Genomic DNA, 16,378 nt, shown 5'->3' on the forward strand with positions numbered 1-16,378 from the left:
CTCTTTCTCCTTCTGTGTTTTCAGAGTGGTGTTACTGGTCTCTAACCATGAGGTCATGAAATGTGATTCTCCAGAGCATGTTAGATCGCTTGATGCTGGTGTTTCACCTACCTACCGTTGTAGTTGGGGCTTGTCTCCCTCTTCCCATCAAGTCCTTGCCTGTCTGGTGTCTTCTCATGGATGTCCATCTCTTGGCTCAAGCTCACCAAGTGTGACACCAGCTCTTCGTCCACCTCTCCAAGCCACCTCTGTCATCTCCCTCATTAGTCCCCGGGCTGCCTCCCCCTGTGCTGTGCTATGGGCAAAATGAACCCAGAAAATACACCTCAGATGAGGGAGGTCTTCTGTTGCAGAAAAGCCCTTTTAGTAATGCAGGAGGTGTCACACTGAATATGTTTTTATGGCCGTTTTTGTAGCTGTTATTATACCTTAGGTCTAGAACAGATCCTTACAATTGCTCATAATTGCCGGTCTTTGGCACTTTACAAATCCTCTTCCTCAAAATAAGCAGCTGGGGAAAAATTACCCTGCCCAGTAAGTGACTCTCACACGGGGAAAATAATGAGAAATGTGGAGTGCGGGAGCAACAGGCTTTCTGGACAATTGTAAACAGCAATCGTGTTTAAAAGCACCATCATCCGATTGCAGAGCGTTTGGCGATGGAAATGCTGTGTTTAATGAATTAAATTGTTCGCTGAAGATAATGACCCGTTTCTGACTTTTGTAGGTCCCTACTGGCTGTTAGGCTGTGAGGCTGGTAGCCCTTCATCAGCAGAGGGTGTGAGCGGCTCCTGTGTCTGCTTTCTCTGAGCCTCGCTGCTTTTGCCCTGTGCCTGCTACACTTGATTTGTCTGTCCTGTGCAGCCGTCTGGATGCTAACTCTACTGCACAGTAAGCGCTGTGCGTGCGTTAACAACAAACATATGTGGAGTTACAGAATCACTGACAGGCTGAGGCTGGAAGGGACCTCTGGAGGGCATCTGGTCCAATGCTCCTGCTCAAGTAAGGCCATCTAGAACCAGTTGCCCAGGACTGTGTCTAGATGGCTCTTGAATATCTGCAAGGATGGAGATTCTGCCACCTCTCCAGGTAACTTGTGCCAGTGCTCAGTCACCCTTGCAGTGAAAGAGTGTTTCCTGGTGTTCAGAGGGAACTGAAAGGTTTTCAGATAGTTTATAGAGAGCAGGCTCTTCATTCTACATCGAATCTCTCCTTCCAGCTCAGGCTCGTTTCAAACATTTCTGGTATTTCTATAACCTTTTCGTATTTTCCTTGTGTTAACATACATTTAAGGTGTGAAAAGGGGCAGGTGAAGTCTCCTTTGGATGGCTCATCCATGGCGTGTGCTCTCTGGAGCTGATGTCTTTGCAGGGCTTGTCTGACTTCAGATGCAAAGCATGTGAAACGCCAGACTTGGAGGGGTTTTGTGGTGTGTAGGACAGGCAGTGCCACAAGTTGCGTTGTCTGGTACCCCAGAAGAGGAGCTGGTGTCAAGTCTGTGATGGCAGATGCAGGTGAACTTCTATATGGGCACTGCTGATGGCTCTGGTGGTTGCTCTACCTGCTGTGCCATATTTTCCACCCTAAAAGGCTGGCTTTGGTGCTATGGAGAGCTGCACGATTACCTGGACTGTGCCTAATAGCACTTGGGAGTCCTTTCCACGTCAGTGGTGATTAAACCACTCTTCCCAGGAGCTGGTGAGGTGGAAAATGCTGTGATTACCAAGCTGATATCCTGGGATTGCTATCGACAATCAAATTGGGCGATATTCCTCTGGCTGATTAGACCAGATGTGCAGGACATTTTTAATAAACTGCAAAACAATTGAGATGATTTGATAGCAAACCTGAAGAGAATGGATTAATAATTTAAGACTCAGGAAAATACAGTCTTTGAAAGTCGTGTGTTCTGGAAGGCGAGCTAATGCTCCCGCTTGGCAGCTGCGCTGCCCTTGTGCTCCAAAAGAAACCTGACAGACCCAATTGGCCCCGTTCCTTGTGCTCCAGTTGAAGTATAAAACTGAATCTAGCGCTTGGACTCCATGTCCACCTCCTTGATTTGTCAAGTGAATGGAACGCTGGTGCCGAGGGGATGAGGGCTGTGAAGGGTCAGGCTGATGCGGGGGTGGTCGGGGCATCACAGAAGATGCACTGAGGTGCTCAGCGTGGTCAGGTAGACGGAGAAACCTGCTTAAATAATACACTATGTGCTAATCAATGCCATCATCGCGTCTACTGCAAAATAAATCGATCAGGTTAGAATATGGTAGGCTGTGGGAATGTATGGAAAAAGGTGCTTGTGCCGTGGTGAAGGGCTTTGCTTTTTTGCTCCAAACTGGGCCCGCTCCATTTTGTCACTCTTCTATAGACTTGCTCCAGACCATTTCCATCGATGTCGTATACCCATTTGACCATTACTACTACTTTTATTTTTAAAAGGGAAACAGCCAAGCAGAGCAGGCGTTCTAATAAATGCTGACACAAAGCCAAGTGTCGGACTGTCCAAATCAGTCAGATCAGAGCAATGCATTAAAGAAATTAAATTTCATGAAAGCTCATTACAAGGGACAATTAGCGGGGAGCAGGATCCTTATCAAATGGCAACTACATCTTCAAAAATACAAGGGAGCACTGACATTGGGGTGATTAGACCAGAGGCTGTGGGTCAGGCACTGTGTAATTAATTTATTCCAGAGCTTGTATTGAGAAATCAGATGGCAGTATATTAGAAACCCTATAATTATAATAGTATGGCTTATGAGACCAATTGCAGGAAATTGCTACTTTTATGTGATATCCCGTCTCTGGTCACGTTGAGCCACCCAATCTGGCGCAAGATGCTTCCCTGTGTGACCTCCCTGAGGAAGATGTTCTCCTTCTGCTTGGATATCTTCAGATCCTATTGGGTTTGTGTGTTCACGCCGTCGCCATGCAGTCCCGTTAGAGGCCCTTTGCCTTTGATGGGCTTGAACAGAGCTATGTAACAGAAATACTTGTTTAGCACCAGTGGACGGTCAGGCTTTTGCTGTGTGAATCCCTTTAGAGGTCTGGGGAGCAGCAGGAGGCTGTTGTTGAGCTCAAGTATCTGTACATGGGGCCTGTATTTCCTTCCCACGCTTAAGAAGAGGTAAAGAATCACATACTTTGTCTCCGTTTCAGAATATAAAGATGGGCGGCAGGCTGCAAGTTTCTCCTGGTGTATTGTGTTAATCATGTAAGAAGAGATGCCTACAGCTCATGAGAGGAGGTGAAACAGGTTATGTGGTTTTTTGGAACAGTCGTTCCTAGGGCTTTTGGTTGCTTTGTTCAGAAAGTTTACTTTTTTCAGTCTGAATGCCACTTTCAACTCTTCCTTTCTAAGCAAGGGGTTTGGTAGTGATAGCTTTCTTGGACTATACAGCACAGGTGACAAACGCGTTGGCTGCCCATTGCTGTGTCTTACTGTTTCTGTTTGTAGACTGACTTTGTAATATATAACACAAAAGCAGTAGATCAGACACACCTGAATAGAAAAAAAAATAATCTTTCCTAGTGTCCCGTTTCTAGCAGTGATCAAAAGCAGGTAAGAGTGGGAATAAGAGAATAATGCAAGATGTGTCCTCAAAAGACTATCCCAGACTTTGGGAATTTGGTTCTTGAGCATTTCCTGACCTGAGATTGGTGTCTTGGTGTTTAATCACTATCTAAGTCATCTCTTTATGGCTTTTTTTTTCATCTTGCCCGGAGGGAGTGAAGGGTTGGCATAGTTGTGGCTCTCTAAGGGACAGCTGGTGGCCCTGGGAATACGTGCAGCACTGCGCACAAAGCTCCCCAGCTCAGGAGGGATTGCTACTTCTGAAACTACCCAAAAACCATCTCCTAGGAAGGCAAAGGACCCCACCACAACCCACTGATCCACTTGTAGTGGTCTGAGGGTCCTACCGGGCTTGTTCTGTAGGCCCAGCACGATGCTGTACTTGTACTCCTTGAGACACTCACTGAAGATTACAAGGATCTGAAAGACACTGTTAGAGGTTTATGGGTTGGTTTAACAGCCCAAGTCTTTTTCTGTGATACTTCTCATGCGCTGTTTTCAGCTGGAGAAAACTAGCCATAAAGACAACTTGATTTTAGCTTATGATTAGCTTGATTTTTAGAAGTTATGTCTGTTCAATTGCCCTTCTGGGAATTTCTACGTTAAAACACAAATCGTTTCTTAAGAGTCTGAAGTTAAGAGGCTTTTCAGGTGTGTTTTGGTTGTTTTGGTCGAGGTGCTCACACGCGCTCTCTCACTCACTAGATTTTGCAGCAAATTCTGATTTTTTTTTTTTCTTTTTCTTTCCTCTCCACGTGGCAAGGCTTAGCTGACACAACACAGCTCGGGAAGGGACAACGCGAACGAACCGAATTATAAGGTGAGATATCTCAAAGTGCTGCAGGGCAGTGTTGCTTTGGGGAGCATTCCCTCGCATTGGAGAAGTGCAGCAGAGGCATCCCTGCAGGGCTCCGGTGAGGGAGTGGTGCTTTCCCGACGGAGGCTGGTCCTGAGCACCCACGCTCCAGGCAGGTCATATCCTCCATCCAAAGCGAGCAGGGATAAAATGTTTCCAACCCTGCACGTGCCTGTACAACACACGAAAGTTATTTTAGAAATGTTTTATAGGGGCTTTAAAGAACTGCCTTGGTTCCTTACCTTGCACATCGCTGCCTGTTAAAGCCAGTTGCCTTAATTACCACAAGTCCAACTCTGTAGGATTGAGAGGATATTAAAACTAATAAATGTAAAACATCCCTCTATGTCTCTCTTTATGTATCTGTAGAGCTGGGCCTATGGGCAAGTCAGTTAACCTCTCTGCCTCGTTTTCCTCATCCATAAAATGAGACTACTAATCACTTACCTCACAAAAATATTCAGGGAATTAATGTGCTTTGAAGGTGAGAAGTGGGCTATGAATAGTGATCATAGCAAAATAGAAAAGGCGGAGGGGAAGAAAACCTTCCTCAAACAAAAACCTTGTTTATGATAGCTCTTTTAATGGAAGTGCTGGCATGAGTTCCGTGTTCATTGGGTTATAGGAATTTAGGATTGGAGAAAAAGTTTCTAAAGGAGTCATTTAGTTTGGATTTACCTTGATTTACTCCCCGTGTTTTATGCTTCTAAGTTTTTAGGAGTCTTTACAGCAGTCCCAAAATAGTTGGCCATTCCCATATAGCGATCTTTGTTGTGTGATGGTGTCTAGGATAAACGTCGCAGGTTTTGAGTAGCCTAAGTATATTTTGATTTTGAGTATTGAGCAATATAAGGTCACTAGACATGCAGGGAACTGATGAAAGGACAAAATTTGAGAAGAAACGGCTGTCCTGCCCATAGGTTTCGTGCTTGTGCCATTTCCAGTTCACCACGGGAGTTACAGGCGGAGCGTAAGTCTTCAGAGAACATAATTCTTCTGTCTGTCTTTCTGAATATGACTCCTAGAAATACAGGCCCAATTAGGTTAAGAGCACTGAACAAATGTCTCTAAAAGAAAGAAAAAAGGGTGACTCATGCTATTTATTCTCCTATAGCATAAGTTTATATCCCTCTATCTGCTAGCGACGTCAAAAATATGAATCATTTCTGCATTAGCAAAAGCCAAACTTGGGTGCTGCCGGCGCTATGCTTACAGTCGTGTCAAAATGAATCACCGTCACCCAGTTGTCTCTGTCATCCCATAAAAATTATACGCCTGAATTCTAGGTGCTCCTCCGTATTTGACATGAATATTCATTCACGATTACAAAGCAGTTGCCCAGTAGAAAAAAAAATACGAAAATAATAGTGTTAGCACTGGTGTGTTGTGATTGCAGCTACCCTGTTATGGCTCTGTGGTTGGCGTTAGGCAGCAGAGCTGAGGGTGAAAGCGTGTCGAAACGCTGCCGAGGCGGTTAGATAGTGTGCAAGCACAACGGCGCTCTTAGCAGGCCTTTGTGCTTTTATGCCACTTTTTTTTTTTTTTTTTTTTTTTTTTTTTTTTTTTTTTTTAAGAAAAAGACGATCTTGGAGCTTTACAGACCTTGAAAAGGCTCTCTGTGTTCCTGCTGAGGCAGCACAACGCCCTTGTTTGGCTGGATTCACCGAGGCACAAAGCAAGGTTATGATTTCCAGAAGTGCTGAGCCTCCACAAGTCTCTGGGACCCCGCGTGGGCTCTCAGACAATCGGGTCCGAATGACTTGTTTAGGGCATACCCTGAATTTCTGTCAGAGCTGGAAATAGAAACCCAGGAGTCATGACCTCTATTCTTGATGTTAAACCTGTAGCCGCGTTTCTTCTCGCTACATGGAGTCAAATGACCTTCAGCAGAAGAAAACTGAAGCATCAGCAAAGTCTGTTCATAACTGGGATGGTTTGCTGGAGACGACCATTAAAAATGAGCTTTGAAGAGCAAATGCAGCAGCCTTGACCTTGCCATGTGCTGCTGGTGTGGACTGCAAGGCGTGTGGCAAACACCCTGGGGATGTGGCGAGTGCAGTCCCGGGGCTTCCTGGGTGATGTTCCGTCTCTTTTTGGGGAGAAAATGGCAAAGAAACCCCTCTTTGAGCAGCAAGTCGGCACGCAGGCTGGTGTTTCAGACACCGCGGTGTGCAGTGCTGCTCCTTATGAAGATGTCAGCCCGTCCACACTGTAAATTGGCACATTATATGCTTCATTAGGATACAATATCCGGATGGGGAACTGTACTGACAACAATATGGTCCGAGCATCTGCGCCACAGCTAGAAAATGGCTGATGGTGGGCATGTACCGCTTACGTCTGCAGCTAATTCTGGTCAAGGACTGAAATAATTATGTAAACGGCACTAGCTTTATATTGGGAAAGGCATAGCTGTTTATGATGTGTATTACCCATGGACATATGATTTCTCTATGGGGCGATGCTGTGTGGAGGTTCCAGGTGGCAGTGGGAAATGTTGGATACATCTGATCTGGGATGCATGGAGGGGAGAATTTGGACAGGACCTACACTGGGGACAGTCTTGTCTCCAACCTGAATTTCCTTGCACTGCTTGTGAACTGTAAGCTGGGGTTTGCATATCGGGCACTGGAAAGACTTCCCTCTGTGGTTCGTAAAGTCCAGGGTGCTGCCTATGCCGACAGCAAAGCTGGACCTGAAGCTCCTGCAGAAGTTTCTGAGCTAGCTCTGATTGGCTTGGGCAGGTTCCACGAGCAGTGAGCGTGGAGCTCGGTTTCTCCTATGGGTTCTGGGCCAAGTGTGAAGCTAGTTCGGGTCTTCACAAGTGATTTATTGGCAGCGGTCGGGATATAACCGTGGTCACGCTGAGCACTATTTGCTCATGTGGGATCACTGTCCTGGTGCAAACTGGTGAGAGTTTTTCCACGTGCTGGAAGAGAAAGCTGACTTTTGTTGTTTAAAACAGAAATATCATCCTGTTTTCTCTTTTCTAAATGCTCCCTGTGAAGAAACAGGGTAAGGAAGAAATGCCCGTGCCATCAACCAGTACAAAACCCTGATAATCTTTTGATTGGCTTTGGCAGTCCGTGCTGAGATGATTGCTTGCACGCCTGTTCCTTCATTTCAGCCCTTAGGTGTAAAAGAATCTGAGCCACGCAGTTGCAGGGTAGTTTGTCTGGGGTTTTGGGATTCCCACAGCTTAATACCGAGGGGACTGCTGTTACGCAGCTTGGAGGGGTTAATGCTGTCGGCAAGGGGAGAACATTGGTTTTGCACCTTCTCCAAGGGAAGGAGAACCAACAGCCCGTGATTTTTGAGCTGCTGGAAGATGGGGTGAGAACCAGTGAGCTGCAGAGTCCCTTGCACAAATATGAAATAGCCCAAGAATGGTTATCAGTCCTGGAAACTCTTATTTAATATGACTTTTGAATTGCAGGAAAGCAACGCAAAACCCTGGACCCTTTATATCATTAAGTGATAAGCTATTTTCTTGGCAATGCCACATGTCCAAAAAGGAATAAATCAGAGGTACACTTAGTGTGATAACAGATAACACTCAGCATCTGAAATGGATTTAGTAAAGCATTACTAAAAGAAAAAGAAATGAAAGGTGTAAATTAAATCTCCATAATGGTGAGGGATTTGCATGATATCAAATGCTAAGATACCCTATTAGCTGATAAATAACCCTTGTGCTGGTTACCTCCGGGAGCTGTGTTTGCATTTTTTGATGATTATTTCTTGTCTTGGGGCATTTACTAAGGAAAAAGCCCAGAAAGTTAACAATAAATTTTCATAATTAAACTTCAAGATGAATTGAGACTTTGTAGACGTAAATCTTTTCATTTGTGCCAAGCTGTAAGATTTTGTTAGCGCGATATCAACTAATTTATGGAAATATTGCCAATTATGGACATTTTCATACAAATGAAACAAACAATACTGACAATAATGGAGCAAGTAGCATATTTTGATATTGCATGGATGTGACTATGTTATTAATGAAGACAGCTTCAGTTAGTTTAAGAAAATGCCAGAGCCGTTTTTAATGAGAGGAAAGCTCCCATGAAATACAAATGAAAGCTGAGGAATTAATATGACCATCACGATCCTGCTCCCCCTGAAAAGTGTGCTAGATCTGGATCCCCTATCTTTAGGCACTCTTAGATATGGAGGTGGGGGGAACAAAAGCCCTAATCCCAGGTTTTATACCAGTTTGCTGCGTGATCTCATGTGGGTTACGTGACCTGTCTGGATTGCTTTACCCTGTCTCTAGATTAGGCTTTGATAAAGACACAATGGCAAACGAGATGACTATAATTGCAGGTCTCTCTAGAAGTCATCATCAGACCATTGAGGAGGAGGTGCGGGAGGATATTTCAGGCCCCCTTCTTCCTACCCCTGAATTATTTACCCACTGCAGGAGGTGAGGATGGATGTATTGATGCAGACCCGTGTTATCACCCTCCCCATGAGTACCAAAGTCACCCTTCTGCATTGTTTAGAAGTTGATTTGTAACCTCCACATCGCCCCAGCCCCCTAATTCACTCAGAGATTACTTTTCCAACCCAACATGTTCTATGATTCTATAATTGCTCCTTATATAGCACAGAAGTTGTGGGGACGTCAGTGTCCTCCTAAGCAGCAAAAAAACAGGTATGCTACTGGAAAAGGTGTTGGGTTTCTGGCAACAGAAGGGAGGTTCAGATATTCACTAGAAAATAACGTATCTATTTATCTCCTGAACACCTCGATCAAGGTAATTTGTCAGACTTGCCCTGGCATAGGACCCTGCCTGTGATATATTTGTCGAGCTGGTTTGGTTGTGATAAAGTCGAGGAAGTCAGCTGGGATAACCAGGTTGATGCCATAAGACTCGGCCTTAATGATGAATGTGATGAACCATTCAAAACAGAGAGGATACAAATTCAGGGGATTTGTATCGATCAGGAAAGATCAGAATGGAAAGGATGCGTTGGAGGTCTCATGTTTTTTTTTTCCTATGCGAAAAGAAGAAGCCAGCTATAAATAAATTCTGCGGTTTAAAGAAATAAAAGGGAGTAAAATCTTTTGATTAACTTTAAATCCTGACAAACGGAGGAGTGCTCACAGCATTGACAAGCTAAGAAAGGCAAATTGTTTTTTTCTGTCTGTTGCTCGGTGTTTTGGGGGAAAATGGGATTCAGGGAGAGGGAAGGTCGCCGTTGCTGTGGGGGAATGAAAACTGAACGTCTGCTCCTCAGCCCGGCTTGTGGGGTCCCCATTGGCTTGAGCCCCCTCTGAGCTGTAGGATCCAGATGTGTTTGCTGCTCATGGGCTTTCCTTCTGCTCCTGGAGCCTGTTCTGTATCACCCGGCGCTCTGCCGCTGGCCCTTGGATTGTTCATTAAACTGTATCATTATTTCAGCATACCCAGGTAGCTCTTGGTGGAAAGTAGGAGCTGAGTGAACCGCTTACATAGTATTTAGCTTTTTTTTTTCTTGGTTTTGTTACCGTTCCCTGGCTAACGTGTTGGCGTAGCAAAGGGAACCTCCTTTGGATTGGTGCAGTGAAGGAGTGCAGCATCCTGTAGCGGGCAGGTTTGGTGCGTCCCTGCCGCTCCACGTGGACCTGGGGACCGGTCTCCTTTAGTGCTTTCACTCAGCGGGAGGAACTTGTCCCAGGGCGTAGGATGTGTCTGGCTGAACCGTGGGCTGCAGACTTCCCGGCCTCAGTGGCAGAAAATAAGTGGTTTTGGGTTACAATTCACCTGATCCATTTTGGATGTCTGCTCCAGGCGGAGATGGACCATGTGGTGGAAGGGACTCATTCCTCCCACGCTGCTGGAGTCTCGCTGCCCGGCTCAGCCCACGCGGTAGCTGTCTCCATCTGGCTGAAGGGATCCCACAGAGACTCTTGCTCCTTCTGAAAACAAGCTACGTTGGGATTTTAGATGCATCGGGGATTTTTGGCATTGTTTGCCTGTGGCCTAGTGGGGAGGTCCTGCTTAACAACAGATTGCAACATGTGGTTTTATTAAAAAATAAAGCCTGTTTATAGCTTAAAGTGAAGGCAATAAATTTCTGGTTGTTGGATTGAGTTTATGTCAATACAAAGGAGACTTCAGGTGATACAATAAAAGCGATACCATAATTAAACATACCTGTAGGGAAGTCCCGTTCCTACAGGGTTTAAGTAGGGTGTCAGTACTCGGGGAGTGATAAATTCCCAATATTCAATGGTGGTTTATGGAGCACTTGATTTTTGGGTGCCTGAAACACTTCAGGTTTCTCTTTTGGGACTGCTCAATTGGAATAAGGCGCGTCCTTCGTGTTGCCGAAATTAAGGCTCAGAATGGCCAAGAAAAGGAAACCCCTAAAGAGAAAACATCTGAAAGTGCTCGGCACACAGCCACGCAGGGATGGTGCAATCCGTCCCTGGTGCCCCGCCCTGGTCTGGCATGGTGAGGGCACGATGGTCCCTTCGTTAGCACAGAGCCCAGAGTGTCACAGGCTTTTCTGCACAGCCTTTAACATGAAACAAAAACCCCACAAACCAAAAAAAAAAAAAAGAAAAAGGAGAAAAAGTAAAACAAAATTTAAAAAAAAGCTTCTTTCAGCTCTGTGGCATCTTCCTGGGATGGGGACTGTGCAGCAGAGGAGCAAGCGACGGTTTTGTAACAGATTGTCGGCGAGTTTGTGTGTCTGGAGGTAGAGAAGGAGATGGGTTGGAGAAGAGAAATGTGGAGATGACAGCTGGTTAGGGCTTTTGAAAGAGGATCTCAAAATATGCCCAGTGTCCTTAGTAGGAGGCACGTAGCCATAAACACAAAGCGAGCGGCTGGCGTAGTCCCTGCAGTGATTCAGCTCAGCAAAACTCAGCCAAAAAAGGGGGAAAAAAACAAAAGGCATTGCAAAGAATTCAGAGAAAGTCTAGTGAAATTTGGAATGGAAAGAAGAGAGTAATGCAGCAAATCCTGCGGCGAACAAAACAATTAAATGCCATTTATGGCAATGTAAAAATAGTGTTTCATTTAGCAAAGACCAGCTGTAGAATATCCTCCTGTAAAGCTAAAGGTAGTTCTGCTGCTTGGGGTTGCTTTACAATCATCTTCTTCGTTCTCGTCTGAGTGTTTTAATTAACCTTTTGTGCCCTGATCCCACATCCACTCTTCATCCGTAGCTGTGCTCGTATGGAGTTATGATTCTGATTAGCAGTGCAAAGCAGGACTGGAAGGGAGAGGCTTCCAATTAGTCTTTGTCTCCACACAAGTGAACTCCTTTGCTAGCTATCCCTTGTTTGCCATAACATTAAATTGTTTCTTTTTAATTTAAGGAATGAAGATAAGACCTTTCCCTGCGAATTTGTAAAGGCTCATTTACAGAAAGCTTTAGTAAAATAATACATGATCTATGGAATAAAAATAGTGATTTAATTCCAATGAGCGGCGTGACAAGACAGTACAACGTGGATGCCTTTCTACCATGTATTTTAAATTACTCTCTTACGACATCGTGGTACTCTTACTCCGCAGTTTGTGATTTTAAGTTGCAGATGCTGAGTGCTCAGCAATAGCCCTGGGAGAGCGCGCGTGGCTGCAGACCTGGAGCGTGGCCGAGGTGTGCTGGTGCGTACGCTGCGAGGGAGGCGAGACCTTGCTGTGACTCTCGGGCGCTGCGGACTGCGAATTCGAAGGGAATAAACCCCTGGTTAAGCAGTTTGCAGTGTCAGATCTTGCAAAGTAAAAGTGAAGGTACGAACGGAGCAACGAGGCTGGATGTGCTTAACAGTGACAAATAACGGGGCTTTTTTTTCTTGCTAATGTACCTTGTTTCCTCCTAATTCAAGGTGACATCACTGTGTAACTCAGGAAGAGCAGGTAAACAAATCCTCTGGGCTTTTAACAGACAGGTTTTGAATCATTCGTCATCTGGCCTTGTGCCTCAGGGCTTCTTTTATTTTTCACCTCGTGCTTCCTCTTAGTCAGATCGCTGATCCCTTGGAAATCTGTACCCTGGACCCTTACATCGGCTTCCTTATCTGGAAGGCGGCTCTGTGGTCTGCTATCCTTGGAAAATGAAATGCTCTTGGAAAACGAAATTCCTACACTCACCTGCTTTAACTGCATCCTCATTAAGGTTACCTGGAAGAGCCTTGGCTTTGTAGCCGCCTACCCAATTTACTTGGAGCAACGTTCAGTTTTGGTTGCAAATTGCTTCTCCTAATCACCAGGCAATCATGGCCCACTTCCCAGTACTGTGGAGAACATAATTCCTGCTTTACAGGCAATACCCTACCAAGCTGTAGTTTTACCAGAGACTCGCAGCGTACAACAACATAGAAGTATTTTCCCAGTGAAACCTGTTTCCCTGTGCTGCAAGCACTGGGCCCTGGGCTCCAAAGAGCTCCTTGGGTGATTTTTCCATCCTTCATGCAAGCGTTTGGGCTCCTTCTGCATCAACGTGGTGTGAATGGTGGGGCTCGCTTGCAGGCTAGAGGAGCTTGAGGGGGCCAGGTGGGTCAGGAGAGCTGAAAAGGGCAGGACCTATAAAAGGGGTTCTGTGGTGAGGAGTAAGGCAGGAATCGATGTCCAAGAGGGACCAAGCAATGTAGGAGGAGGTCGCTGTGATTGCTCCCCTATATTTTCCTGTGTAGAGGGAGAAGTACCCCCTCCCCTTCCTTCCATCCCCACCCCACAGTTATTCGAGTTATTTTCTGCTGAAGTTTAGTCAGAGCCTTGTATGAGCGATCTTTCCACTCGGGCACTCTGTCGTGCAGAAATGTTTGGCCATCTCTTGTGCCTGCAGTTTGGGTTTTTTAGTCCACAATGTTTTCTGTTCCGCGCTGCTGAGCACAGAGCATCCCTTTTGGCTTGTTCCTTGTTGGTATTCAAGCCCTGGGACAAGAGCCAGGAGTCAAGAGAGTGGGCGGACCAAGAGCTCTTCATCATAAGCATCCCAGTCTTGATGGGGAACTGTCATAGCTCCAGGAAAGTGGGATGGCAAGAGCGCAGCCCGTCCCTGTAACGACAGCGATGTTTCTGGCTGCTGCTTTGGACCTGCTCTGTGGCCATTTCCACCACGTTGAGAAAAAAATTGCCTTTTGATCTGTTGAGTTTTGTTTCTTTCTATAGAAGAAAGAGGCCGTGAACTTGCGCTCACAAATTTTGCGTTGAGACCGTGTTTTCCTGCAGAGCCGCTGTGTGGGGCACAGCGAAGGACCAGAGGAAGCTTTATAAAAACACTCTCCTCCAGCCTACCCCATCCCACACGTACAGTCAGTGCCTGTAAAATTGAGCTGCGTCAGAAAGATTTTCCTACTGTAAACCCATTTGTTCCTCTTGCTTTTTGGCTCCCGGAGAGGTTTAGTGCAGCATTCCCAGCCTGCTTCCACTTGGGTGAGCCAGTCTGCAGCCTGCAGAGCCATTCCTAATTCGATTTATTTCTTTATTTTTTGTGAAAAATGTATTTATTCTGTTGGGGGATGTCATCATTTTGCTGTGTTCACCCTGGCGTTTTGTCCATTACTTCTGGAGTTTGCCCAGGGGAAAGAATTAAACAGCTGAGTCTCCTGTAAAAAAAAACAAAAACGACCACCACTAAATCAAACTTTGAATCAGATAAATGGGGATGCTGCACTGTGCATTGGTCCTGCTCTCATAATGCACTCCTCCAATTTATTCAGTTCCAGCTCCATCCGTAAAGGAGACCACCTACTTAATTCAAATCCTCCAGAGGAGTTCTCAACCTGATGAACAGGGCAGCAGGATTAATGAAGAGTAATGGCTGGGAAGGCAAATTCCAAATTAGCCACAACCAGGAGCCGCGGCTGTTGTGGCTAAGACTCACAATTATGTTGCTTTTAGATATACCAGCTGTGGCTGGTGTTTTCATGTGTTTGCAGCATTTTCCATAGCAGCAAAGAGAAGGCTGGAGAGGGCTGAAGTGCCTTTCTGGACACGAAGAGGTGAGGACAGGTGGGGTCAGCCCTCTCCCTGTTGGAGATGCAGTTCTGCACTAAGCCTCCAGTTCTTGGCATGTTACAAGTCTCCCCTAAATTTTTTTTTGATCGGAGGTTTTCATCTTGTTTGCACATCAAGCCTTTCTTAATCTGCAGGCTCCTCTCAGTCCTCCTGGCTACTCCAAAAATAGCCTTGTTCTCACTCATCTCCTTGCCATCAGTGCTGCTGGTGGCCCTGGTCATGGCATCATCTTCAGAGCTGCAGGGCATGTGGTGGCCTGTCCCCAGCCCCCTGGGCTTCACCAAACCCCGACTGTTCCAAGGCCCTGAGTTTTATTAGGGCTCCTAACCCAACCCTTCGTGCTGTCATCACTGGTCCTGCTTGTTTGCACATCTGGGTTTTACTCCACTCGGCTGGATGGTAGCGGCTTGGTTTAATGCTTTGAAGCGCTGCTATGTGGAGACCAAGGTCCTCTCCTCCTTGCTGCTGGATGCTGATTTTCCTCAAGAATCTTCTGCACTAAATATGTGGCCTGAATGGCAGGCAAATCCACTGATCCTGGTGGTCTCTTTCAGCCCTTTTTCCCATTTTCAGTGAAAGAAAATAAGACCCTGTTCTATTGGAGAGGCTTTTGGACTGCTTTTGTACCATCTGCGGTACCGCCTCGCTCAGGTCTGGCTTTAGGCAGCTCCAGAAAATCAGTTGATCTTACCTGGGCCATGTTGGCAGAGATGAGGTGGTCCGATAAGATAAAACAGGCAGAAGGGTTTGCCTACACATATTTTTGGCATCGGAGTGAGCCTCCGGGAGTGTGGAAACAGAAATTGAGCTGTGTAGCTGGGTATTAAGGCATAAAATACGGCGGCATAAAATACGGCAGCATAGAATACAGAATAACTCCCCATGTTTTCTCTGTATCTTATTTTATCTTATCAGGGAACTGCTGGAGAGGGTGCAGCAAAGGGCTACCAAGATGCTGAGGGGACTGGAACACCTCTCTTATGAAGAAAGGCTGAGGGATTTGGGTCTCTTCAGTCTGGAAAAAAGACGGCTGAGGGGGGACCTGATCAACACTTATAAATACTTAAAGGGCGGGTGTCAGGAGGATGGGGCCAGGCTCTTTTCAGTGGTGCCCAGGGACAGGACAAGAGGTAATGGGCACAAACCTGAGCATAGGAAGTTCCACCTAAACATGAGGAGGAACTTCTTTCCTTTGAGGGTGGCAGAGCCCTGGCACAGGCTGCCCAGAGAGGTGGTGGAGTCTCCAACTCTGGAGACATTCCAAACCTGCCTGGACGCGTTCCTGTGCCACCTGCTGTGGGTGACCCTGCTCTGGCAGGGGGGTTGGACTAGATGATCTCTAGAGGTCCCTTCTAACCCTATGACTCTATGATCTCTGGAACTTGCCTCCTCAGCATTTCTCTCAAAAAATGGTCTTGTGATGTGACTGTAATGACAAGTCTTGTAGGAACATGAATATGTTCAAGTTTTATTCTTCTTGTGAAATAAAATTTAAAAAGAAAGAGGTAGAAAGAGAGAGAGAGGGGGAGAACGACCCTGTAGTCACCTGTAGATTGGTTATTTAAGCCTGCGTGGTTTTATGGGCAACCTTCCTTTTCAGCCTGAGAGACAATTCCTGGTGGACTGAGTCCTGACTTAGGACTCGGGAACCGTGATTCCCCCCTGACCTCCAGCCTTCTGGCTAATTAATTATGCCTGGCTCAGTTTCCCATATGTAAAATAGGCGTAAGAGTGCTTAATTTCATCTGTAAAGATTTTAGAGCTCTACTGTTGGGGGATGAACGAGGTAAGGCTTTTTAACTTTAAATAAATTGAATTGCAGCCAAGTTTTGCATTGCTGCTGTAATTGTCCTTAGTATATGGTGTTTTTTTAAATTTTTTTTACACCATACTAAAAGCTTGTTAGTACTGCTTTGACATTGATGCTATTAAGTACAAGAGAAGTAATTGATTGCTTTTATTTAGACCTGCTCCCCACACGGATGA

The 16,378-nt window shown here is 45.8% G+C and overlaps 1 long non-coding RNA gene across 2 annotated transcripts in view; it reads left to right on the plus strand.

Annotated features, from left to right (window-relative positions):
* LOC141743181 (uncharacterized) overlaps nt 1-16,378 on the plus strand; it is a 32,155-nt gene that overhangs the window by 12,008 nt on the left and 3,769 nt on the right. The window contains exons 3-4 of one of the 2 annotated variants that reach the window (XR_012586974.1): nt 4,338-4,394; nt 6,005-6,221. This is a non-coding gene — a long non-coding RNA (uncharacterized LOC141743181). Of the gene's footprint in view, nt 1-4,337; nt 4,395-6,004; nt 6,222-16,378 lie in introns of those variants that run through there. The other variant, XR_012586973.1, reaches the window with a different exon arrangement.

The sequence above is a fragment of the Larus michahellis genome, chromosome 4 (genome assembly GCF_964199755.1).
Source record: "Larus michahellis chromosome 4, bLarMic1.1, whole genome shotgun sequence".
NCBI classification, from domain to species: domain Eukaryota; kingdom Metazoa; phylum Chordata; class Aves; order Charadriiformes; family Laridae; genus Larus; species Larus michahellis.